Source organism: Pterocles gutturalis, unplaced genomic scaffold (assembly GCF_000699245.1).
Source record: "Pterocles gutturalis isolate BGI_N339 unplaced genomic scaffold, ASM69924v1 scaffold14663, whole genome shotgun sequence".
NCBI classification, from domain to species: domain Eukaryota; kingdom Metazoa; phylum Chordata; class Aves; order Pterocliformes; family Pteroclidae; genus Pterocles; species Pterocles gutturalis.
This window is the reverse complement of record NW_010125957.1, coordinates 114,441-122,604: the sequence shown is the minus strand read 5'-3', so window position 1 is coordinate 122,604 and position 8,164 is coordinate 114,441.

Here is an 8,164-nt window from a genome sequence, read left to right as displayed (position 1 = left end):
CATTGCAAATTCAGGCCCTGGTTTCCTAATTGACTACCAAAAAATCAAGAGTGACATTTTCAAGAATGTTGTAGCCCCTTAGCAGATGACGTGTTTTCATGTGTTTGAGCCTTCTGGATGCAGTAATCCCATCAGTCTTCAGCTGGGTCGAGGACCTGAAGTCCTGGGTGCAGCCGGAGGGGTGTTTGCAGAGGTGACAGACCTTGCAGTGGCTCTCACCTGGAGCTGTCAAGATGCAGTTGTCCCTTGAAAGACGTGTGTGTGATGCCTGTCCCCACATCCATGCACCAGTGTCAGTCTGTCCTGACCACTGTTCTGCCCAACCAGGCTGGCTCAGACAAGCTTTCGCATGCTGTGCTCACACCTCCTGATGGCACTGCAGCCATACTTTTAGGAATCCCAAACAATTCCTTCCTTCAACCCATATTTCAAGCTCTTATTTAATATTGCCCCATTTTCAGAGGTTTTGAGAAAGGTGGCAGTGCTTTATTGATATTGGTTTGTTGTTTTGAGGCAGGTAAAGTGATGGTATTTTATTTTGACTTCAACAGCACACCCATTAGGATTTCAAAAGGCGGTAATATCCCCTGGAAACAGAAGAGGGCAGCTGGTTTTTGAGAAATGAAGAGTGCATTGACTATTTTTGAGAATGAAACAGCAGTCACTCAGCTCTAGACGAAAAAGCTTTTATATTTTTTTTTTTTTTAATGAATGAATAAAAATAGCACGGCCCATGCTGGTGTAATTAGTGTATAAAATAGCTGGATCCCCGTCACCTTCCTCAGAGTCCCTGGGCTTCATCTGGCAAAATTAGATTCCTTGCAATTTTTTTGCAATGTAATTAAAAAGTAACCAAGGGAATATAGAACTTGGTCTTCAGAGATGTTCAGCAACAGACAGAATAAAAAGCTTTTGGCAGTTCATTGGATTAATGGCCAGTTTCTTTGTTTACTGCCCAAACTGAAAATAAAATTGATGTGAATTGTCACATATGGAAAAATATGGAAAAATCAGATTTAGTAAAATGTTATTCACCCATCTGAATGTATATTTTTTTAAAATGAGTTTTCAATTTGTCTTTAACAGCAAATGCATAAATTCTAAAGCAAAGCATCCTCCTGGAGTGAAATCTTTCTTTCTAACACAAATTAAGGCATTTTGGGACTGCTTAGTTTTTCAAGCTTCAGTTTCCAATGAAAACAATTACGCAAGTTTGAGGTAAGTTTACCATGAGGTTAAGTCCACCTGAATCTGATAAGTTCCAGCCCCCCTGCCATGGGCAGGAACACCTCCCACTAGCCCAGGGTGCTCAAAGCCTCATCCAGCCTGGCCTTGAACCCCTCCAGGGATGGGGCATCCACAGCTTCCCTGGGCAACCTGTCCCAGTGCCTCACTACCGTCACAGGAAAAAATTTCTTCCTATATCCCATATCCTCCTATTTCCCATATCTCTTTTGCCACACGATGCCTGTTCCCTGTCCAGAACCACCACCCCTCCTCCCCAGGTCCCCATGCCTGGGGCTGTGCTGGGAACGAGGCTGGATCTGGACCCGGCAGCTTGGGTATATTTTAAAGCCCAAACATTCATACTGGCTCACATGGAAACATGTATCCTGAATAAGGTACTTGGTGAGAGGGACAGTTAATGCCCGTTCCCCATTACAGAACCTGGAGGGGTGGGGGGACAAGGTGCCTGGGTGCCAGCAGAGCAAAGCGACCAGCAAGAGAGACGGTGTAGGTAGCTGCTGAAGTCAAGGAAGGCTAAATATCCACATGGGACTCTACCCCTCCCAGTGCCTTCCTTGGTCCAATTGGTAGGTAACTGGGAAAACTCAACAGTGACTCCTTCCAGTGCCTTCCCAGTGCCACTGGGCCTTTCTGGCTCTGAACACAAATGGCAATTTTTGTATTTGGCTTCAGTGAGGAGCATGTGAAAAGCAAATTGTCTTTTTTTTTTTTTTTTTTTTTTTTTTAAATAATATCTCTTGAGGCAGGAACAATTAGAGACCCTCTGTAGTGAAACAGTACTGGCTGAAAGGGTAGCCTAAAAAGACGACTCTTCTGATGCAGAAAATAATGAGGGCTGCCCTAAACTTTTAATCAGGAGCTCAACTTTTATTTGCAGCTCCTGACAAGGATAGCGTCCCTTAATAATGCTTCTGACAGTTCCAGACTCCTGAAATTAATATTGAGAGCAACGAGAATTTAATGGAAGTGCTAATTACAGATGCTGGAATTATTCTGCTGCAATTCAAAACCTCTGATGTGGAGAAACTCTTAGCACGGATGGGCTGTCATCTAATTTCTGTGAAGTTTTGCTGTGAAAGGTGACCCTGGCTTTACGGACCTTCGTTCTGCAGGATGGGGGCATCCTTCCCTCCCATTGCCTTCCACACCTTGTAAAGAATTAGGATGCAAGCAATTAATTCCTCTTGCTCTGGAGACTGCACTGCTCATACCCCTCTTGCGTGCCGTTCCCTCTGTTTGCCCTGTCATGATTAGTCCTAATGTCCTGGACTAGGTGGCTTGCATCCAGGCTTTTTCCCAAAACGCTGACCGATTGTGCAGGTGGATTAAACCCGGATGACTGTAGCAGTTTGTACCTACGCTGCGTCAGAAGCAGCTGAGCCACACATGAAACAGCTCCTGCTTCGCTGTTCTTGACAGTCTAAGGTATTAGAATGAACGGATACCAACAATTCGGTGCCGCTTCACGTGTTTGTCGAGGTATCGGTGGTGCGAGCGATGGAGGTGGAGGTCAGGCAGCCTCTAGGAGATGTGAGAGAAGAGTGGTCTGTGGGGAGGAGCCCCATCAGTCTTTAACCCGCCTGAGCGAGCATCCCCAAAATCACAGATCTTTGGAGAAGAGAATTGACATTATCAGTGGACGTACTCATGCTTTGGTGCAGAGCACCTTTCACCCTTGGCTTCCTCCAGCGCTCACAGAGGTGCACAGAGACCCTGCCAGGTCCTGGGGGGCTGCGTCCTTGGTGGGAGACCTGGCCCCCTGCAGCCGCTGTAGCGATGCTGCAAGGTTGCAGCTGGACCGATGAGATACTTTAGACACCCAGAAGCAGCCTGTCATCATCCTTCCAAAGGTTGTAGTTGGTTTTGGAGGCTGGCTACATGGCAGCAAGCCCACGCTGCCCTCCTTGCATGTCCTGGAAATGCTCTGTCTGTCTGTTTAGAGCTCAGGAGATCACAAATTAAGTTTGAAGGCTTTAAAGGGAGACCTTTGATTTCTGACTACTAGTTAAGGATCAGAGGAAGTCACCGGGCTTGGGGCTGAACATGGATCATCTCCAAAATGTGAACAATTTCTGATGTGACTTTTTTCCTGTCTCTTTTACAGCCAGCTGTGAAACCTGAACCTTGATATTAGTTCCAACTGTTGAATGGCGATTCATCTCATCCATTAATACAAAAAGTAATACTGTTTTCTGCTTTGCACGTAATGCCTTTTGAGAAATAGATGAAGACATAAGGGACATCGAAGAATTATTTAATCTGAGCTTTTTTCTTCAATCCTGTATTTTGTCACTTCGTTGAACGATTACACTCCTGTTCCTGCCCTTCCCCAGTGACTCTGGGGATGATGCACAAAGGCAGGAGCCATCTCCTCCTGCTTCAGTGCCCCTCTCTTAAGGGAGGGGTGTGCATCTTTTATCAAAAAGTAATAAATGTCCCTTGGTATAATGGAGCAAAGAAAAGGAGGGGAAGAACAACAAGCTGGTTTCACTATGCTCTATTAATAAGCCAAAGCCACTATCATAAAATGCCAACATGAGCATTGAAAATCAAAGTATAGGCTCAAGGATTCAGCTGAAAAATCTAATTGAGCCAAAGAGGCAGCTTGAAGATTTTCCACCCTGTCTGGTCAATGTTCACAGTCATGTACATAAATACAAATGTTCACAGGGACCATTGCAATGAATCAATACGCTCTGCAATAAAGATGGAGAAGGTTTTATTGTTGTGGTAATACTTGGCATGTGATGTGGATTTTGCAGCTGAAAGATGATGGTCAATTTTATGGATTTTTGAGCTCTTATTACATTTTGAGGATCTTGATAGAGTGGAATTTGTACACTCCTTTCTTCCTCCCCTTTCCCTCTGCTGTTCAGAGAGGGAGTAGTAGATCAAAGATGAACTGACAGAAGTAAAAATGAGAGTCAAGAGAAATCTTACGGCATTAAATTTGGGGGAAGGATATTTGTAAACCCAATACTTAGTTCCAAATATCACTGTAAAATAACGTTCCCTCTAGAGTTCCTGGAAATCACGGACCGCATACTGACTGTGAATGCTCTCAGCCACCCTTAACAAGAACAAACTCCCGTGTCATCAGGAATAGCGTACTGCAGCCCCCTGCGCTCATTGAGGGCTGAAGCTCCCCAGAGCAGGGTGGCAGGACGTGTGAGCTGGGGAGCGGAGGCAGCTGCTCGGCGTGTTACATCCTCATCAACACAATGGCTGCCTCCAGCCCCGTATCACAAAATTAGTTTCCAAGGGAGAGATGCCGCTCTTCTACCTCTCATCACCTCTGACCAAGCGAGGAGCAATGCCAGCCAGTGGGGCTGGCTGTGCTTGGGTTGAACTGTCCCAAAGTCACGTCTCCATGTCCGCGCGTGGGTTCTGTGGATAAATACATGGTCATACTGTTTTCTCTTGGCTTGCTCCCCTCTTTCTTCTTTTTTTGCTACATCTGACAACAGTTTCATATCCTATGTTGAGTCCAAGTTGACCGGGCTCTGGTGTTCTTTTATGTTATATTTGCACAGCACCTGCCATGGTCCCTGTCCCCAAAAGAGATGAGAGGACAAGGAGACCTGTGCTTTTGCTTCATCAAAGCTCAGTCTTTTCTTTTTTATTTTGCTGGGTGTTTGGGCATTAGATAGTACTATCAGAGGAATGCTGACCCCAGCTCACACTAAAAGCTATTAAAAGTAATGAATTATTTACTTATTTTTTTTAATTAAAGAATTTCAGGTGCTGTGAGTGGGGGGAGAATGACATTTTACATAAGCATCTCAAAAGTGCCGGTTACCCATATAACTTAGTGGTAGGTGGCCTCCTAACAAATTCATATTTGTGGTTTACTGGGGTTTGCAAGTGCTATTATAACAATGGTAAATTATACAGAAAGAAATGAGTTAATTTTCTGGGACTGTGCACAGAAAGTCCTTTCTCCTTTAGTGAAGCTCTCGCTGCTGTTAAAAGTTTACGAAGAGGAAGCTGCATTTTTCTCGGCACATTATTACGGTGATTATTTCCCCAGCACTGACAGCATCCTCAGTACTTTCTCATTATTTAGTAGATGTGCAAGATCCTGGTCTGTCTCCCAATAAAGTCAATAACTATCTTCCTTAATTAGCGTTCAAATTACAACCAGTCTCTTAACATTACTACCAATTAGGCGCAGTGTGGCCATGCTCTGTTGTTCCTTTGAATTCTTCCAGGTGAGCTGAGTCCACGGAGGCTGGGCAGGATCCTGAGTGGGATTTGGGTTGCACCCACTGAAATGCTCCCCGAAATGCTGCTGGAAAAGGAGGAGAAGGAGGAGGAGGGGGAGAAAGAGGAGGAGGAGGCTCTCTCAGAACAACAAACCCAGCCCAAGCTGGTTTAATTGCCCTGTTCCAGTCGAATGAATAATTTGAAAGTGTCAGAAATTCAATTGCATCCACAGAAAAGGTCTTTCCTCCTTTTTCCTCTGTGCTGGATTGCTGAGGGCTGTAGTGACCTTGGCGCACAGTGAACTTTCACCAAAAGCTGGGCCGGGGCCCAGAAATTAAGATGTGCAGCTTTCTAAGGCCAATTACAGCACATGGGAGAGAATGGGAACTGGCTCGGATGCTGTGGCTTGGAAAGCTGGGTTTACTCTGCTCCAAGCACGGTGCATCAAGGAATTGATGTAGATGTTGAGGAGGTACAAAGGGAGTTTGCGATGATGGATGTGTCATCATGACTTCTCCAAAGTATCCGACAAGTGGGACGCGGGACGGTGCAATGCAGGTACCGGGGACTGCAGGCTGTGTTTGCTGTGTGAGATTATTTATTCAGATTGGGTTCAGGAGTATTTGCAGTGCTTCAGTCAAAAAAAAAAAAAAGAAAAAAAGAAAAAAGGAAAGAAAGATGTGCTTTGATGAAGTTAAAGCACAGAACAAACCTGGCTCCCTGCTGACTGTACCAAGGTTTGCTGGAATTTAGCTTATCAGCACATGGTGATATTTGCTAGCAAAACAGACTAAATGATCTAAACCAAAGCACATGGGGCTGCTTTAAACCTCCTATGCCTTAGGATAGAAAATTTCCTGGCACTAAGAATTTTCTCATAACATCCCTCCCCAATTTAATAGAGACTATCCTCTGGAAATGTCTGAATCTATGAAAACTCAGGCTGCCATCTGTTTTTCTCTGACCCCAAAGTCTATGTTAGATTTGCACTATTTAAACTCCTGCCATTTTTTTGGACTATTGCAGTTCACAACCACGTGGTACGTTTGAGTTAATTCTGTATATAGGAAACGAAGGCTTTGCCCTGGGTCCCATAGGTTAATGCTGGAACAAGGACTATTTCCACTTGGATCTCAGACATTTATGCTTTGCCCCGGGTCCCATAGGCTAATGCTGGAACAAGGACTATTTCCATTTGGATCTCAGACCTTTATGCTTTGCCCCTGCTCTCCCTTTCCCTTATCTGAGTCTATAGAAGACCCTCCTGGCAAGGATAGCAGTTGTCCATGTGCAAAAGAGACCTTTTAATCTATATTTTTTGCTTGCTCAGGGCATCTGGATGAAGGTGTGCAGCTAGTGCCACGCTGCCAGAGGGTTTTGAGAGGACAGCCAGCAGCTGGTCCCTGGAGGTAAGGCAGGCAACTCCGGACCAGAATGAAACTATTGGCATTAATTTAGAGACAGAAGTATCTACAGGAGTTGGAGGGTGCTCCTGGAGAGGGCTCTCACTTTTACTGATTAAACTTTTTGCTGCCTATTGAAAGACAAGCCCCAGCACTGTCCAGTGTGGAAATCATCAGGAAATATTGACAGAACCAGGAGTTTTCCAGCAGGATGGAGAACATGAGCTGCCACAAAATCCTAGCATGGTGCCCTGGCACCGCTTCACCTGGACATTCAGCCAGGACTGCCTGTGGGAACAGGAGATGGGGATTCAGGGGCAGAGATTCCCATCTCCACCTCTCTGCCATCTTCTTTATTCATTTACATCTCACAGCCAGGTTGAATTTATCTAGATGTGCCAGCTCAATGAAACCTCAGTTTCTTAACTGCTGCAATAATCTCACCTCTGCTGCCTTTTGAAAATAGAAGAAAACCGTGCAGCTAAAACGGATTGTTTTGCTGAGTATCTTTGTGCTTTTTCAGCTCTTTTCTTTTTCAGCTTCACATCATAGAAAACTTCAGAACTTCACCTGGGCACCTGAAGCGCTGATTTCAATTTACATTCATTTCAGACACCACAAAGTGATTCCCTAATAGCTGAGAGCATTGTTAGCGCTTCTCTTTTTTTGAGGTAAAGACTGAAGAAAAGGGTCTAAAAGAAACCCATATATTGTACATAATAACAATTGGCTGTGAAGCAAATACCCTTAACGTCCCAGTGAAAGTTCTTGCAATGAGATATATACAGTTCCCTCTTTGGCTGTTAATTCTTCTTTCACACTTTTTGTCTGCTGAGCTTTTCAATTTTCTGAGCAAGATGAGAAAAACGAAATCTCGGTGCTGGGCGCTCAGGAGCAGTCTCATTGAAGAGAAGAGAGTTTCCCCTCTAACCTTGGGTCATTCACTCACCTTTCAGAGGTGGGGTGGGGGAGAGGGGAAATCCCTGCCTGGAGGGGGGTTTTCCAGTTCCACCACAAGGTCAGGTGGGGAGCCTCCAGAGGAGAGCTTCAAAGACCGTTCACTTAAAAACCAAAACTGTGATACATATGCTGACAAAAAGGTCATAACTCTTTTTGGTTTTTTAGCTTAAAAAACTTTAAAATTGCTTTGTTTAACAGCAATGTACTGATGCCCCTTGGAACGTGAATGAAGATTAATCCTCAGTCACACTGGAAACGACTTTAGCTTTGAACTGACTGTTGCAGCGATTTTTAAATTAACATCTACAGTACACAGAGTGAATACTTTTCCTCTGAGTGTGTCCACT